This window comes from Pongo abelii, chromosome 15 (assembly GCF_028885655.2).
Source record: "Pongo abelii isolate AG06213 chromosome 15, NHGRI_mPonAbe1-v2.0_pri, whole genome shotgun sequence".
In the NCBI taxonomy this organism is placed as follows: domain Eukaryota; kingdom Metazoa; phylum Chordata; class Mammalia; order Primates; family Hominidae; genus Pongo; species Pongo abelii.
Genome location: NC_072000.2, coordinates 24,132,361 through 24,148,956, shown reverse-complemented (window position 1 = coordinate 24,148,956; position 16,596 = coordinate 24,132,361). Strand labels below are relative to the sequence as shown.

Here is a 16,596-nt window from a genome sequence, read left to right as displayed (position 1 = left end):
GGGTACATGTGCACAATGTGCAGGTTAGTTACATATGTATACATGTGCCATGCTGGTGTGCTGCACCCATTAACTCGCCATTTAGCATTAGGTATATCTCCTAATGCTATCCCTCCCCCCTCCCCCCACCCCACAACAGTCCCCAGAGTGTGATGTTCCCCTTCCTGTGTCCATGTGTTCTCACTGTTCAATTCCCATCTATGAGTGAGCACATGCGGTGTTTGGTTTTTTGTCCTTGCGATAGTGTACTGAGAATGATGATTTCCAATTTCATCCATGTCCCTACAAAGCACATGAACTCATCATTTTTTATGGCTGCATAGTATTCCATGGTGTATATGTGCCACATTTCTTAATCCAGTCTATCATTGTTGGACATTTGGGTTGGTTCCAAGTCTTTGCTATTGTGAATAGTGCCACAATAAACATACGTGTGCATGTGTCTTTATAGCAGCAAGGTTTATAGTCCTTTGGGTATATACCCAGTAATGGGATGGCTGGGTCAAATGGTATTTCTAGTTCTAGATCCCTGAGGAATCGCCACACTGACTTCCACAATGGTTGAACTAGTTTACAGTCCCACCAACAGTGTAAAAGTGTTCCTATTTCTCCACATCTTCTCCAGCACCTGTTGTTTCCTGACTTTTTAATGATTGCCATTCTAACTGGTGTGACATGGTATCTCACTGTGGTTTTGATTTGCATTTCTCTGATGGCCAGTGATGATGAGCATTTTTTCATGTGTCTTTTGGCTGCATAAATGTCTTCTTTTGAGAAGTGTCTGTTCATATCCTTTGCCCACTTTTTGATGGGCTTGTTTTTTTCTTGTAAATTTGTTTGAGTTAGATGAGTAGGTTGTGAAAATTTTCTCCCATTTTGTAGGTTGCCTGTTCACTCTGATGGTAGTTTCTTTTGCTGTGCAGAAGCTCTTTAGTTTAATTAGATCCCATTTGTCAATTTTGGCTTTTGTTGCCATTGCTTTTGGTGTTTTAGACATGAAGTCCTTGCCCATGCCTATGCCCTGAATGGTAATGCCTAGGTTTTCTTCTAGGGTTTTTATGGTTTTAGGTCTAACGTTTAAGTCTTTAATCCATCTTGAATTAATTTTTGTATAAGGTGTAAGGAAGGGATCCAGTTTCGGCTTTCTACATATGGCTAGCCAGTTTTCCCAGCACCATTTATTAGATAGGGAATCCTTTCCCCATTGCTTGTTTTTGTCAGGTTTGTCAAAGATCAGATAGTTGTAGATATGCGGCGTTATTTCTGAGGGCTCTGTTCTGTTCCATTGATCTATATTTCTGTTTTGGTACCAGTACCATGCTGTTTTGGTTACTGTAGCCTTGTAGTATAGTTTGAAGTCAGGTAGCATGATGCCTCCAGCTTTGTTCCGCAGATTTAAAAGATGCAGTGGTTGCGGGCAGCCGTGATGTACCAGCAAGGGGCTCCAGGGCGGGCGCGCTCAGGGATGCTCTAGGGGGCGGTGGCAGCTGCCCTGTGGGCTGAGGCAGAGAGGACAGCCTGGGCCCCTGGGCCTGTCCCCTGAGCTGGCTGCCCCGGGTGCGCAGCCAAGGCCCTATCAGCCTCCGCCCCTTCAGCCTCGGGGCAGAGCCCGCCACCACCTCTGCCGGTGGAGGCCGGGGAGCCCCTGCCTGCACCCGCAGCCTCTCCCGCGGGGGGTTTGGGCCGGGCGGGGATCCCGAGCTGCTGACCTCCTCGCCAGCATCCGAACCCCATTTCCTGCTTTTTCAGTTTCCTTGTGGAGGGGCGGGTGGGTCTAGATGAATTGTCTCGGGGGCCCCTGATGAGGCGACCCAGGCAGCCCTGACCTTTTTAGAGGATCCCCTTGGGGCCCGGTGGGGAAGGGGTTGTCTTTGCATGGGTGGGGGACTTCCCTAGTCTGCCGGGACCGTGACCTGAACTGTGCGAGTGGGACGTGTCCAAAGCCCGAGAACCAGCTCATCTGAGCCGCCCCCTCCCCGATCAGCATGGCATCTGAAGAAGCCTCTCTCAGGGCATTGGAAAGTCTGATGACAGAACTTTTTCACGATGGTACGACCAATGAAAGAAAACGTGAGATAGAGGAGCTTCTTAATAACTTTGCCCCCCAAATAGGAGCCTGGAGATTCTTCTTGTACTTTCTCTACAGCACTAGGAATGGCTATGTAATGATGTACAATTTAACAATTTTTGAGAATCTGATCAATAAAATGTGGCTTGGGGTCCCATCTCAGGATGAGATGGAAATCCACAGCTGACTGCCCAAATTCCTTTTGGCTCACCATAAAACCTTACCTTACTTTATCGGGAACAAGCTCTGCAAAGTTATTGTTGATATTGGACGTCAGGATTGGCCCATGTTCTACCATGACGTTTTTACTAACATTTTGCAGTTGAACCAATCCCCTGTGACAACCCCCCTTGGGCTGATCATGTTGAAGACAACTTCAGAGGAGCTGGCTTGTCCCCGTGCGGACCTCAGTGTGGCTTGGAAGGAGGAGTTGCGGAAGCTGCTACTGGACCAGGTGCAGACTGTGCTTGGGCTACTGACAGGTATCTTGGAGACTGTCTGGGACAAACACAGTGTTACTGCTGCCACTCCACCACCCTCCCCGACCTCAGGAGAAAGTGGTGACTTACTGAGTAACCTGTTGCAGAGTCCTAGTTCAGCCAAACTGATGAATCAGCCAATTCCCATCCTTGATGTGGTGAGTTAGTATATCTGTTCCTTGGCCTTGGAGTGCCTGGCCCATCTCTTCAGTTGGATTCCTCTGTCTGCCAGCAGCACCCCATCCCTCCTTACCACCATCTTCCACTTTGTGTGATTTGGCTGTGACATCCGGGCCAGAAAGATGTTGCCAGTTAATGGCAGCAGCCAGAACTGTGTCTGGGTTCAGGAGTGGAGCCGGCTGGGGGTCCTGGCCATGTCCTGCATCAAAGAACTCATGTCCAAGAACTGTGTGCCTATGGAATTCAAGGAGTATTTACTGCTTATGTTCCAGCAGACTTTCTACCTCCTGCAGAAAATCACCAAGGATAACAATGCCCACACAGTGAAGAGCAGGCTAGAAGAGCTCGATGAGAGCTATGTCGAGTTTACCAGCTTTCTTCGGCTTTGTGAGTGTTCACCTAAGAAGAATCGAGTCTTACTCCCAGTTCCCGGTGGTGGAGTTTTTGACACTTTTGTTCAAGTACACATTTCATCAGCCTACTCATAAAGGTTAATTCTCTTGTTTGGATATCTGGATGCTCTTTCTGGACTATGGTTAATTCTCTTGTTTGGATATCTGGATGCTCTTTCTGGACTATCTGACAAATAAAATTAAAAGTCGTCTTGGAGACAAGGAAGCAGTTCTCAATAGGTACGAAGATGCCCTGGTGCTCCTCCACACAGAGGTATTGAATCGAATCCAGTTCAGATACAACCAGGCCAGCTGGAGGAGTTGGATAACGAGACTCTGGATGACGATCAGCAGATAGAGTGACAGCGGTACTTACGGCAGAGCTTGGAGGTGGTGGCCAAAGTGATGGAGCTCCTTCCCACGCACACCTTGTCCACACTGTTCCCAGTTCTTCAGGGCAATTTAGAAGTTTATTTGGGATTACAGCAATTTATAGTTACTTCAGGGTCAGGACACAGGTTGAACATCATGGCGGAGAACGACTGCTGACTGCTGGTGGCTACACTGCTCCCTGAGAGACTTGAGCTCCCTGCTGCAGGCCGTGGACCACCTGGCCGGGTACTTTACTGGGGATGTGTTTGCTGCATGATTCAATGATGCCCTCACAGTCATGGAGAGGTTGGTCAAAGTCACTCTGTACGGATCTCAGATAAAGTTGTACAACATTGAGCCAGGTGTGGTGGGTCACGCCTATAATCCCAGCACTTTGGGAGGCCGAGGTGGGTGGATCACAAGTTCAGGAGACCGAGACCATCCTGGCTCGGTCTAGACATGGTGAAACCCTGTCTCTACTAAAAATACAAAAAATTAGCCAGGCGTGGTGGCACGTGCCTGTAGTCCCAGCTATTCGGGAGGCTGAGGCAGGAGAATCACTTCAACCAGGGAGGGAGAGGTTGCAGTGAGCTGAGAACGTGCCACTGCACTCCAGCCTGGGCAAGAGAGCAAGACTCTGTCTCAAAAAAAAAAAAAAAAAAAAATTGTGCAACATTGAAACTGATGTGCCGTCAGTATTGAAACGATCTCATTGATGTACATGCTCAGTCCCTGGCTGCGCTGCAGGCTTACTCTCACTGGTTAGTGCAGTATTGCAGTGAAGCTCACCAGCAGAACACGCAGCAGTTCGTGACACTCATCCCTAATACCATGAATGCAATCACACCTCTAATCAGCACCAAGTTCTCGAAGCAGCAAAGCCTACAGTCTACACCTTTTATCTAACTCTGTCTCTCCTTCTGTTTCTTACCCATTTATTAGAAAACCTAAATATGACACAGAGTTAGACCCATAAATCTTTCCGCTTTATAAAACTATTATTTCATGTTCCTTTTTACTTGTAGCCCACATGCATTCAAATACAACTTTACTTTTTTAATTATGTAAGTTCCACATGAATACATGCTCACTGTGAAAAAGTAAAATATTGTTCAGATTTCCAGACTAAAAAGTTGTAATACCTTTGAAACATTTTATTGCACTTCGCAGATAGTGTGTTTTTTACAAGTTGAAGGCTTATGGCAACCCTGCATCGAGCAAATCTGTCAGCGCCATTTTTTCAACAGCATTTAGTGCTTCTGTGTGTCACATTTTGGTAATTGTTAGAATATTTCAAACTTTTTCCGTGACTATATCTGACAGTGATTTGTGGTCAGTGATCTTTGATGTTACTATTGTAATTATTTTGGGATGCCACAAACTGAAGACGGCAAACTTGATTGATAAATGTGTGTGTTCTGACTGCTCCACTGATTGGAGGCTTCCTCATCTTCCTGTCTTTAGGCCTCCCTATTCCCTGAGCCATTTAGTAACCCTACAATGACCTCTATGTGTTCAAGTGAAAGGAAGAGTCACATGTCTCTTACTTTAAAAATCTGAAAATGATTAAGCTTAGTGAGGAAGGCGTGTCAAAAGCCAGGATAGGCCAAAGGCTGTTGAGCCAGTTAGTCAAGTTGCGAATGCAAAGGGAAAGTTCTTGAAGGAGATTAAAAGTTCTGCTCTAGTGAACACACGAGTGATAAGAAAGCAGAACAACCTTATTGTTGTTGATATGGGGAAAATTTCAGTGGTTCGGATAGACCAAACCAGCCACAACATTCCCTTATGCCAAAGTCAAATCCAGATCAGGCCCTTCAATTCTGTGAAAGCTGAGAGAGGTGAGGAAGTTACAGAAGAAAAGTTGTAAGCCAACACAGGCTGGTTCACGAGGTTTAAGGAAAGAAGCTGTCTCCATAACATAAAAGTGCAGGATGAAGCAGCAAGTGCTGAGGAGAAGCTGCAGCAAGTTCTCCAGAAGCTCTAGATAAGATCGTTGATAAAAGTGGCCACACTAAACAACAGATTTTCAGTGTAGATGAGACAGCTTTATACTGGAAGAAGGTGCCATCTGGGACTCCCATAGCTAGAGAGGAGGAGTCAGTGCCTGGCTTCAGAGCTTCAGAGGACAGGCCAACTCTCTTGTCAGGGGGCACCTGCCACTGGAGACTTCAGGTTGAAGCCAGTGCTCATGTATCATTTGAAAATCCTAAGGCCCTTAGGAATTATGCTGCATCTACTTTGCCTGTCTCTATAAATGGAACAACAAAGCCTGAATGACAGCACATCTGTTTACAACATGGTTTACTGAATATTTTAAGCTCATTATTGAGACCTGCTCAGAAAAAAAGATTCCTTTCAAAATACTACTGCTGATTGGCAATGCACCTGGTTACCTAAGGCCTCTGATGGAGATGTTCAAAGGTATTAGTTTCCATAGTTTCCATGCCTGCTCACACAACATCCATTCTGCAGTTCTGCAGCCCATGGATCAAGGAGTAATTTTGGCTTTCAAGTCTTATTACTTCAAAAATACATTTCATAGGACTATAGCTGTCATAGATGGTGGTTCCTCCAATGGATCTGGGCAAATAAATTGAAAATATTAATTCAAATAATGGAACTCATTTCACTGCACATATCATTAAGAAATTAACCCAAGCACTAGACATAACGTGGGAATACCATACTCCTTGGCACCCATCTTCATCGGGAAGAGTAGAAAGAATAAATCAAACCCTGAAGAGTCACTTAACCAAACTAGTCTTAGAGACTCAGTTGCCACGGACTAAATGCCTTCCCATTGCCTTGTTAGGAATCTGAACCACCCCTCAAAAAGATGTTGGCCTATCCCCATATGAGATGCTATATGGGTTGCCGTATTTACACTCCACTGCTGACATTTCCATCTTAGAAACAAAAGATCAGTTTCTCAGACATTATATACTTGGTTTATCTTCCACTTTCTCTTTCCTTAGAACTAAAGGTCTTTTAGCACAGGCACCATCCCTGGAGTTCCCAGTACATCAACATCAGCCTGGAGATCCCGTCCTCATCAAAAACTAGAAGGAGGAAAAGCTCGAACTGGCCTGGGAAGGACCTTACCCAGTGCTCCTAACTACTGAAACCGAAGTCCAGACAGCAGAAAAAGGACGGACCTATCACACCCAAGTCAAGAAAGTGCCGCCCCCTCCAGAGTCGTGGGCCATAGTCCCAGGGGAAAACCCTACCAAACTAAAGCTAAGAAAATTTTTTTTTTTTGAGACAGAGTCTTGCTCTGTTGCCCAGGCTGGAGTGCACTGGTGTGATCCTCACTCACTGCAACCTCCACCTCCGGGGTTCAAGCAATTATCTTGCCTCAGCCTTCCGAGTAGCTGGGATTACAGGCGTGTACCACCACGCCTGTACAATTTTTGTATTTTTAGTAGAGACGGGGTTTCACTATGTTGGCCAGGCTGGTCTTGAACTCCTGACCTCAAATGATCCACCCGCCTCGACCTCCCTAAGTGCTGGGATTACGGGCGTGAGCCACTGCGCCCGGCCAAGCTAAGAAAAATTTAACTCTCTTATTACTCCTTCTTCTTTCCTCACTCTATTGCTGACCACCTCATTATTAATGTAACAAAGTCAATTTCGCCTCAAACTGTTACATTTGATGCTTGCCTTGTTATACCTTGTGGAGACTTGTCAAGTTAAAGACAGCTCTCCACTTCAGAAAATTACTTCTGTCCTTCCTGGCTCTCCTCAGACTGGACGTTAGTGAATGGGGATCATTTAGTCCGGAGATATTTCAGTGAAGACCCCAGTATCAGCTGGGAGTCTTGCCCCTGCAAGACAGAGCTTTTATGCCACAGTTGGTCCAACATTCTGTGGACCACTAAAGAGCAAGGATGGGCTGCCCCAACCAGTGGTTGTAATTTCCTAAAGTCATACATTCATTTTACTAAAGGAACAGCTTCATCTAGCTGTCAGCTGAACCAGTGCAATCCAATACAGGTTATTATCTCAAACCCTCAAAGCCTCTTCCCCTTCTCTAAGCCGGTTCCCTTCTTTAAGCCGGTTTTATGGTGTGGGGGCTGAGGTTTCAGGAACAGACCCTATCAGATCCTTTGAAATATACTTCATTGATCCTCCGCCGCCTACACCTTCCCTTAAGCCTTCTTCCAAAAGCTCTCACAACAAAACTGTTGTTCCTCCTCCATCTAATGACAAGACCAAGGTAGTTATTATAGAAGTTAAAGACCTAAAACAAACGTTGGCAATTGAGACAGAATATCAAGATGCTAATGCCTGGTTGGAATGGATAAAACATTCCATCCACACTTTAAACAAAACCACTTGTTATGCTTGTGCACACGGCAGACTAGAGGCCCAGATTGTCCCCTTTCCATTAGGATAGTCCTTTAGTCTACTAGGCATGGGCTATATGGTTGCTTTTTTCCAGGATTACACAGCCTGGGGTAAAAAGTTGTGTCAAGCTCTCTCTGCTATATCCTGAAGTTCAATACCCTGCAGATCAGCCCCCAAGTTCCATCCAGCTTCTGTCTCCTGACACTAAGTTCACTTGTATCTCTCGCTACAGGGAGGAAACTTAGCATCCCTTGGAGACCTAAAAGGATGCAGTGAGCTTAAGACTTTCCAAGAGCTTACCAATCAGTCAGCCCTTGTTCATCCCCAAGCATATGTATGGTGGTATTGTGGTGGACCTTTACTGTACTCTGCCAAGTAACTGGAGCAGCACTTGTGCTCTAGTTTAATTGGCTATCCCTTTCACCTCAGCATTTCATCAACCAGAGAGAGGAAAAATACAACATCATAAAACAAGGGAAGCTCCTTATGGGTCTTTCAACTCCCACGTTTATTTAGATGCAATTGGAGTCCCATGAGGAGTACCAGATAAATTTACAGATCAAGATTAAATAGCTGCAGGATTTGAGTCAAGATTAAATAGCTGCAGAATTTTGTGGGTGACAATTAATAAAAACATAGATTGGATAAATTACATCTATTATAATTAGCAGTGGTTTATTAATTACACCAGAGATGCTGTCAAAGGGATAGCAGAACAATTGGGGCCCACTAGCCAGATGGCCTGGGAAAACAGAATGGCCCTAGATATGATATTAGCTGGAAAAGGCAGTGTTGGTGTTATGATCAAAACTCAGGGCTGTACCTTTATCCCAAACAACACTGCCCCCACTGGGAGCATAACAAGGGTCTTACAAGGACTTACCGCTTTATCCAATGAATTAGCTAAAAATTCTGGAGTCAATAACCCTTTCTCAGGATGGCTAGAAAGGTGGTTCAGTAGATGGAAAAGATCATAGCCTCAATTCTTACTTCTCTTGCAGCCGTAATAGGTGTACTCATTCTCATTGGGTATTGTGTCATACCGTGCATCCGTGGGGTAGTGCAAAGACTTATAGAAAGAGCACCTACTAAAACCTCCCTTAACTTTCCTCCACCTTATTCAGAAAAGCTTTTTTGTTTTAGAGGATCAAGTCAAGCAGCAAAGCCAAGACATGTTAAAAAGGTTTGAAGAGGAAGGCCTATGAAAATTGAAAGGGGGGCGATTGTAGGATACAGTAAATTCCTCTTCAGAGTTTAGCCTGTTAACTTCCTTTAAAATTCAAGAGGGTGGCTGGGCGTGGTGGCTCATGCCTGTAATTCCAGCACTTTGGGAGGCCGAGGCAGGCAGATCATGAGGTCAGGAGATTCAGACCATCCTGAGTGAAACTCTGTCTCTACTAAAAAATACAAAAAAATTAGCCGGGCGTGGTGGCGGGTGCCTGTAATCCCAGCTACTCAGGAGGCTGAGGCAGGAGAATGGTGTGAACCCAGGAGGCAGAGCTTGCAGTGAGCCAAGACTGCGCCACTGCACTCCAGCCTGGGTGACAGAGCAAGACTCCGTCTCAAAAAAAAAAAAAAAAAAAATTCAAGAGGGAGAAAAAATCATTACGTACAATGAGTTCTGAGTTCCTCTTCAAAGAACCAATACTTCAGTATTTTCAGCTTCCCTGTTCTTTGTTCTCCATTTTAAAGTTTAACTTCCTTGTTCTTTACGCCCCCTTGCCTCTAGTTTCAGTAAACAACCCCCTCCTAGCCTCTATCACCTGTTCTGTCCTTAGGCATCCTTAGTCACCTGTTCTGTAACTGTCCTTCCTGCTGAAACTACTCACCCCGCCACTCCAGCTCATACACTCGCTCTCTTTAAAATTTCCAACTGGAATTAGCTTAGACTGTGTGGTCCGACCCTAGCCAATAGGGGAAAGACACAGCAGTAGGGACTAGCTGCATTAGGAATAAGACGCCCTTCTCCTCCCTTGTCTGGTGTGCTCTCACCATTGCTCCATCTGAGAGATGCACCCTTCTATAGAAGTAAATTGCTTTGCTGAGAAAATTTTTGCCTGAGTGCTATTTTCATTCTGCGGCACTGAGCACTTACTTCCAACAATTTGGTTACATTTTTTATCACCCAGCGTGGGGCTATATGTCTCTACAGGTCTAGCCTGCCTGGTTTCCAATGGATGGAGCAATTGGCTGTGGCATCATGCCAGGGCTTACTCATTCATGCTACTAGGCAGAGCAACAACTTCTCATGAGTATCAGCTGCTCGTAGCTAGCTGACCCCCCAGCTGGGATTCTAGGGATGTCCCAACAGCTGCCAAGAACATCTTTTCCCTCCTTCCCTCTCTGTGGCATCAGCTGCCTGCAATGCTTTATTAGTGTAAGGAAAATGATAGTTGAGGAAGTTGACAGGATTCAAGACTGGGTAAGTCAAACCAGTTTACATGCTAGAAATCCTCTGTCTCTGCCATTTGGGCTTTGTGCTATTTGGACCTGACATAGGTCTTTTGCAGTATCAGTTAGTCTAAGATTTATTAAATTCCCAGTCTCCTTCTACAGGAATTGGTTCAGGAGTACTCTGTTTTGATCTGTGTTTGTGTTCTTTTGATCTCTCCCCTGAGAATAGGCAACTTGACTTCCATTCCATTTAAGTGGCCATTGGGCTGTATATTGGCTTATTGGAAAGCTTATAGCTATGAACTCAACAAAAAAGATAATGATTTTTTTTCATTGTAACACTGTTTGGCCTATGTATGTGTTGGAATCTGAAAAATGGTGGCTACTGAACAGTGATTTAAACTAGTACACCTTATTACAGTTGGAGTTATTTTGCCTGAGATCTGGGAAATGAAATGAGATTCCATGTGTTCAAGCATTTATTACATAACAAAGACTCAGCACATGAGGGGTCTATGTGAAAGATGTGGAGAAAAGGGAAAAAGAGATTTCTCTTTCCAGATAGATAGTAAGACCCAAAAGGAAGAGGATATTGATGATATGGGCCTCATAAATATCTTAAATTTCCCCTCCCATGTGGTACTGGGGGCACCAGCCCTCGCAGGATCACCAAATGTAGCCCAGGACCCAGAGGGGCCAAGGTGTTAGCTCCTCTCCCCAGGATGGGGAAGGAATAGAAATGGCTGCTCCACTTGCAGATTTTACTTGGGACCCCAACAATGGAGGAATGGCTGTGTTGAGTCATTATAAAAAGTATGTGTCGGCAGGGTTAAAGAGAGGAATGCAAAAGAGCTTCAATAAAGCCAAGGCAGTGCTCCCAAAGGCAGATGAGAACCCCTGTGAAATTCTGCAGTGCATTTACCAGGCTTACCACAAGTATATGGACTATGATCCAGAAGCTCCTGAGAATATGAGAATGGTAAACATGACTTTCATCCAATATTAAATGAAAACTGCAGAAACTGGAGGGGGTATTTGGAATAAACCTTTCTCAACTGGCGGACATTGCCTTCAGAGTATATAATGCCAGGAAGGCCAAAAAGCTAAAGCAAGCCATGATACACTTGGAATCAGTGGAAAGAATGTATTTCTGAAAAGGTAAAACCAGGCACGGGGAGGTGGCCAGAACAAAACTCTAGATAATGATCAGTCTGCCCCCTGCAAGGAGGAAGGTCACTGGAAATCTGAGTGCCCCAAATTAAAGAAAAGACAGGGAAACCAGAAGAAGGAAGACACAGTGACAGAGAAAAAACATACCAGCTGATGGTAAAGCAGGACTGTAGCTCAGATAGTGAAGGAGGCCCAAATCTTTTGGAGCAGGTTCTAATTTCCTCACAGGAACCTCAGGTATGATTGACAATGGGGAACAAATTGATTGACTTTTTAATCAATACAAGTGTGACTTATTCAGTCAGAAACAATAAAGAAACTGAAAGTACTAGGAAAACAGTGCCTGTGATGGTTGTCACTGGCAAGATGCAGCAAAAAGCCTTTCTCCAGACTCTGGAGAGTCTGCAGACTGCTGGACACAGAGATCTGGAGCTGAGACACAGTTTCCTCTATATGCTGGAATACCCAATTCCTTTGCTGGAGTGAGATTTGCTTTGTAAACTAAACTGCCATGTGACTTTTTCTCCAGAAAAACAACAACTTCATCTGCAGGTCCTGCCAGAGCAAGCTTTGCAGCTGCAGATGCTGCTCACAGACCCCTAGGAAGAAAAAGAATGCCTCCTGCCAGCAATCTGTGAGCAAGTAAGTAGTCATGAGGGCAGATGGGACCACAGGTAGAGCTAAAAAATACACAGCCTGTGTGCACAGAAATAAATGAAGGGGCTAAGGTATTCCCCAAACACAGTGCCCTCTAAAAAGAGAGGCTTTAGAGGGGATACAACCTATATTACAGAAGTTTCTAAAAAATGGACAAATAGGTCCTTACAGATCTCCATACAATGCCCCTATCCTGCCTGTTAAAAACCCACACTCAAATGAATATTGATTTGTACAAGATTTGGGAACCATTAATGACATTGTCCAAGACATTCACCCAACTATGCCCATCCTTTACACCTTACTGACTGATATACCAGGGCACTATGGGTAGTTTTTGGTATTAGACTTAAAGGATACTTTTTTTTCTTTTGCATCCTGATTGAAGAGAGGGACCAGATGCTGTTCACCTTTGAGTGGCAAGACCTGGAAACTAAAAACACCTTCCAATATTGTTAGGCTGTATTATCTTAAGGTTTTAAAAATTCACCTACCATCTTTGGCAAAATATTGGCAAAGGGCTTCAGAGATTTTCAACTAGATGATGGGGTTCTGCTAAAATATTTGGATGACTTGTTAATCACAAGCCAAGGCTATGAGAGGTGCCTATCTAATGCTATCTTAATCTTAAACTATTTAATATAATACGGACATAACATATCACCTCAGAAAGCTCAGATTTGTAAACAAGAAGTGACCTATCTTGGGTTCTGACTCAAAACAAGGAAAGCAGAGCTTGATGTCTGACCAGAAACAGGTGATAGCAGCAATAAAGGCCCCTGGGAACAGAAGACACTGTGGGGGGTTTTAGGTGTGGCAGGTTTCTGCTGAATCTGAATCCCTAATTTTGGACTCATAGTCAAACCTCTCTACAAGGCTCTAAAGGGATTAGATTCAGGAGCCCTAAACTGGATGGCTGAATGCCTTCAGGCATTTGATACCATCAAAAAAAAAAAAAATTAGTGTCAGCTCCAGCATCAGGACTGCCCAATTCTCTTGAAAGCTATTTAGACTCTATATCCATGAAAAACAGGGCACAGGACAGGAAATACTAATTCAACTACATGGGAATTCCCCACAACCCGTAGCCTACTTTCCCAGACAACTGGAGCAGATTACCAGAGGATGGCCACCTTGTCTTCAGGCCATGGCAGCTACCTGTGATACCTTACAGGAAGCAGAAAAATTCACCCTAGGACAGCCCATTACTGCATTTGTGCCTTATCAAGTGTTAACCTTATTGTAACAAAAGGGAGGTTACTGGCTGACAGTGGGGCATATGGGCAAATACCAAGCCAGCCTATTAGATAACCAAATTGTTTCCTGCAAACCACCACAGTCTTGAATCCTGCCACCTTGCTCCCAGCCACTGAGTCCAACTATGAACTGGAGCATAATTGTTTAGAAATTCTTGATGCAGTCTATTCCAGCAGACCAGATCTGTCAGATCATCTGATGGCCACTCTGGACTGGGAGCTATACACTGACTGAAGCAGTTTCGCAGAAGGAGGACAACGCCAGGCCAGGTATGCTCCAGCGACCCTAGACAAGGTAGTAGAAGCCTATGTCTCCACTGCTGGTACTTCAGCACAAAAAGCTGAATGGATTGCTCTCATCAGGGCCTTAAAACAGTCTCAAGAGAAATGGGTAAACATTTACACCTACTCCAAATATGCCTTCTTAGTAGTGTATGCTCGTGGGGTCATTCAGAAAGAAAGGGGATTATTAACCTCAAGAAATAAAGACATTAAATGCCTACTGGAAATTTTAGCTTTGTTAGAGGCAGTTGTTCTGCCAGCTCAAGTTGCTATCTATTATGCACTGCCAAGGCCACCAAAAGGATGACTACCTAATAACCAAAGGGAATCAAGTGGCTGATAAAGCTGCAAAGCAGGCCACTCAAGAAACATATTTACTTGGGACCTTAATACTCCATTTAGACTTGTCAGAATTTAAACTCCACTACACTGAATGAAATGAAGAATGCACACATGAGTGGACATTGACCAACACAGACCCTCGTTCCTCATGCAAAGCTAACACTCATGGGATATTACTCTCTGAGGCCCTGGTATACCCAGTCCTAAAACACCTGCATGAGGGGACACTCTATGGCAGAGATGGACTGGCTCACCTGGTGTAGCCATATCTCAAAGGGCCACACCTTCAAAAGATCATTCAAAAGATTATATAAGCATGTTATCTATGTGCCCCAAATGATCCAAGAGCTGCATGCAACTCTTCCCAGAGGAGGGTACAATACAAAAGAATATGACCATTCGAGGACCGACAGGTTGATTTCACCTAGATGCCCAAAACATTGGGAATTATAAATGCCTACTAGTGTTTGTAGACACATTTTCTGGAAAGGTTGAAGCTTACCCAAGCAAGACATTGAAGCCTATCCGAACAAGTCTGAGAAAGCTGCAGAAGTAGCTAAGGCTCTGCTAAAAGAAATCATTCCTTGATTTGGACTTCCTTACTCCATATCAAGCAACAATAATCCTTCTTTTATTTCTGAGATCACACAAAGGATAAGCCAAGCATTACAGATCAAATGGAAATGACACTCTTGTTAGAGGCCACAATCAACTGGAAAGACTGAAAAGATAATCCACATGCTAAAAAACAAAAACAAAAACAAAACAAAACAAAACAAAACAAAAACCCTGGCAAAACTCTATCGGTAAACAGATTTAAAATGGTAAAGGAATTTACCTATTGCCCTGCTATGGATTGGGGTAGCACCCTGAAGTGGGCTTAAATTAAGCCTTTTTGAAATTGTGTGTGGGAGGCCCTTCTGAACTTCTTGGCCAGGGACGCCACTCTTGGACTTAATAAATTAATCAAGAATTAAACAATATGTACAACAACTAAGACATAAATCACTAACCCTGCACAAGTTTGTTCTTTTTGTTCTTTCCAGTTTTATGTGTCTTACAAACAAGCCCCTTCACCCTTTTCATCTAGCGATAAAGTGCTGCTAAAATCTTGGTAAAAACAAGGACTGGACCAACAATAGCCAGCCAAAAAGTGGACAGGTCATTATGATGTTTTATTAACTACTCATTCATCTGTTAAGCTGGCTGGAGTCAAACCATGCATACATCACATTTCAGTAAAAATCGTCCTTCCCCAACCTGACACAGCAGACAATCAACCTGGTTGGACTTGTGAGCCAACTGGAGAACTGAAGCTACTGCTTAAAAATCTTTTTGTACTATAGGATGAAATTTCTGTTAGTCTTTATCATAATGAGTAAACTTTTTTGACATCTGCTAAAACTAGTCTATTTCTACAGTGGGCACGACATTATGCAGATAGTCTACACTAAGATACTTGCTAGGTATGTGGATTGCTACCCATCTCTAGCACTTCTGGGCTACTTTAGTGAGTATCACCCCTGCAGGGGACTGATTAGATACATTTACAAACCTATATGAAAAACTGTTGATGGGAAAATCAGGACTTTGATACCTTAAGGTAATATTTTTAAAAAATGGCCTGGCATTAATATAACGCTTCAGAACCCAGATTCTGGAAAACTCTTCATATAACCAGACTATCCAAAGGACCTCTGAGTATGCAATCCCTCTCTTAAAGGAGTTTTCCTAGATGGCCCCCAAGATTTTGGCTACTAATAACCATTACACGGTAAGTGAGTTTTTATCAAATTTGGGACCATTACCTCTGGATGATCTCCACTATTAGTCACTTAACCCAAATTGCCCCTTTATGTTGGGAACAAAGGAATCACTCTTAGAATCATTGGCCGAATGTTACTAAAAATGTGGATAGGATGCCTCTACATCAATATGAACATTCTTTAGTGCTATATTAGACAAACTTGTTTACCACTGATTGTACACAGACCAAAAATTTGGTGGCTGGTCCCCAGTGGAACTCAATAGTTATGTGAAACTAATCTTCGGCCATGTCTACCTGATGGTTGGATAGGGCAGTGCACGTTAGGACTCCCATAGGTCCAGGGCTAATTAACAAAAACCATCAGGCCGCCTGCACACTTTCCAGATGTGTTACACCAATGGACCAGGCTGGTTTTCCCTTCGTACAACCATCTCCTGTCCCTTGTTTTTCCCCAAGCAGGCTTAGAAAGCATCATCTGGCATATTGAGGCACTTACAAATTATAGCAAGTGCTGAAAGACACATTTAAGGGCATCTCATTAGTAACCTCTGAAATGACTATGATGAGAAAAGTAGTCTTGCAAAAACACATGGCCCTTGATTTACTCACAGCTGCTGGGAGGGACCTTGAGCCGTAATTGAAGCTAAATGTTTTATGTATGTCCTAGATAATTTGCAAAACATCTCCTTAGCCCTTCAAGACATGCACAGACAAATCAATGCTGTGTCTGACCCCACAATGTCCCTAAACCAGTGGTTATCTTCATGATTTGGATCAGGACCTACTTGGTGGAAAAAACTACTAGTAATTCCAGCTATGATTATAGGAATAGGTATATTCTCTATGGGTTATACTCTTGTTGCACCATATGTGTGATATTGCAAGATAG

At 43.9% G+C, this 16,596-nt stretch overlaps 1 pseudogene; it reads left to right on the top strand.

Moving 5' to 3' along the window:
- The first annotated feature begins 1,851 nt into the window (after window positions 1–1,851).
- On the top strand, window positions 1,852–12,005 carry LOC134760126 (exportin-6-like; annotated as a pseudogene).
- The last annotated feature ends 4,591 nt before the right edge of the window (window positions 12,006–16,596 follow it).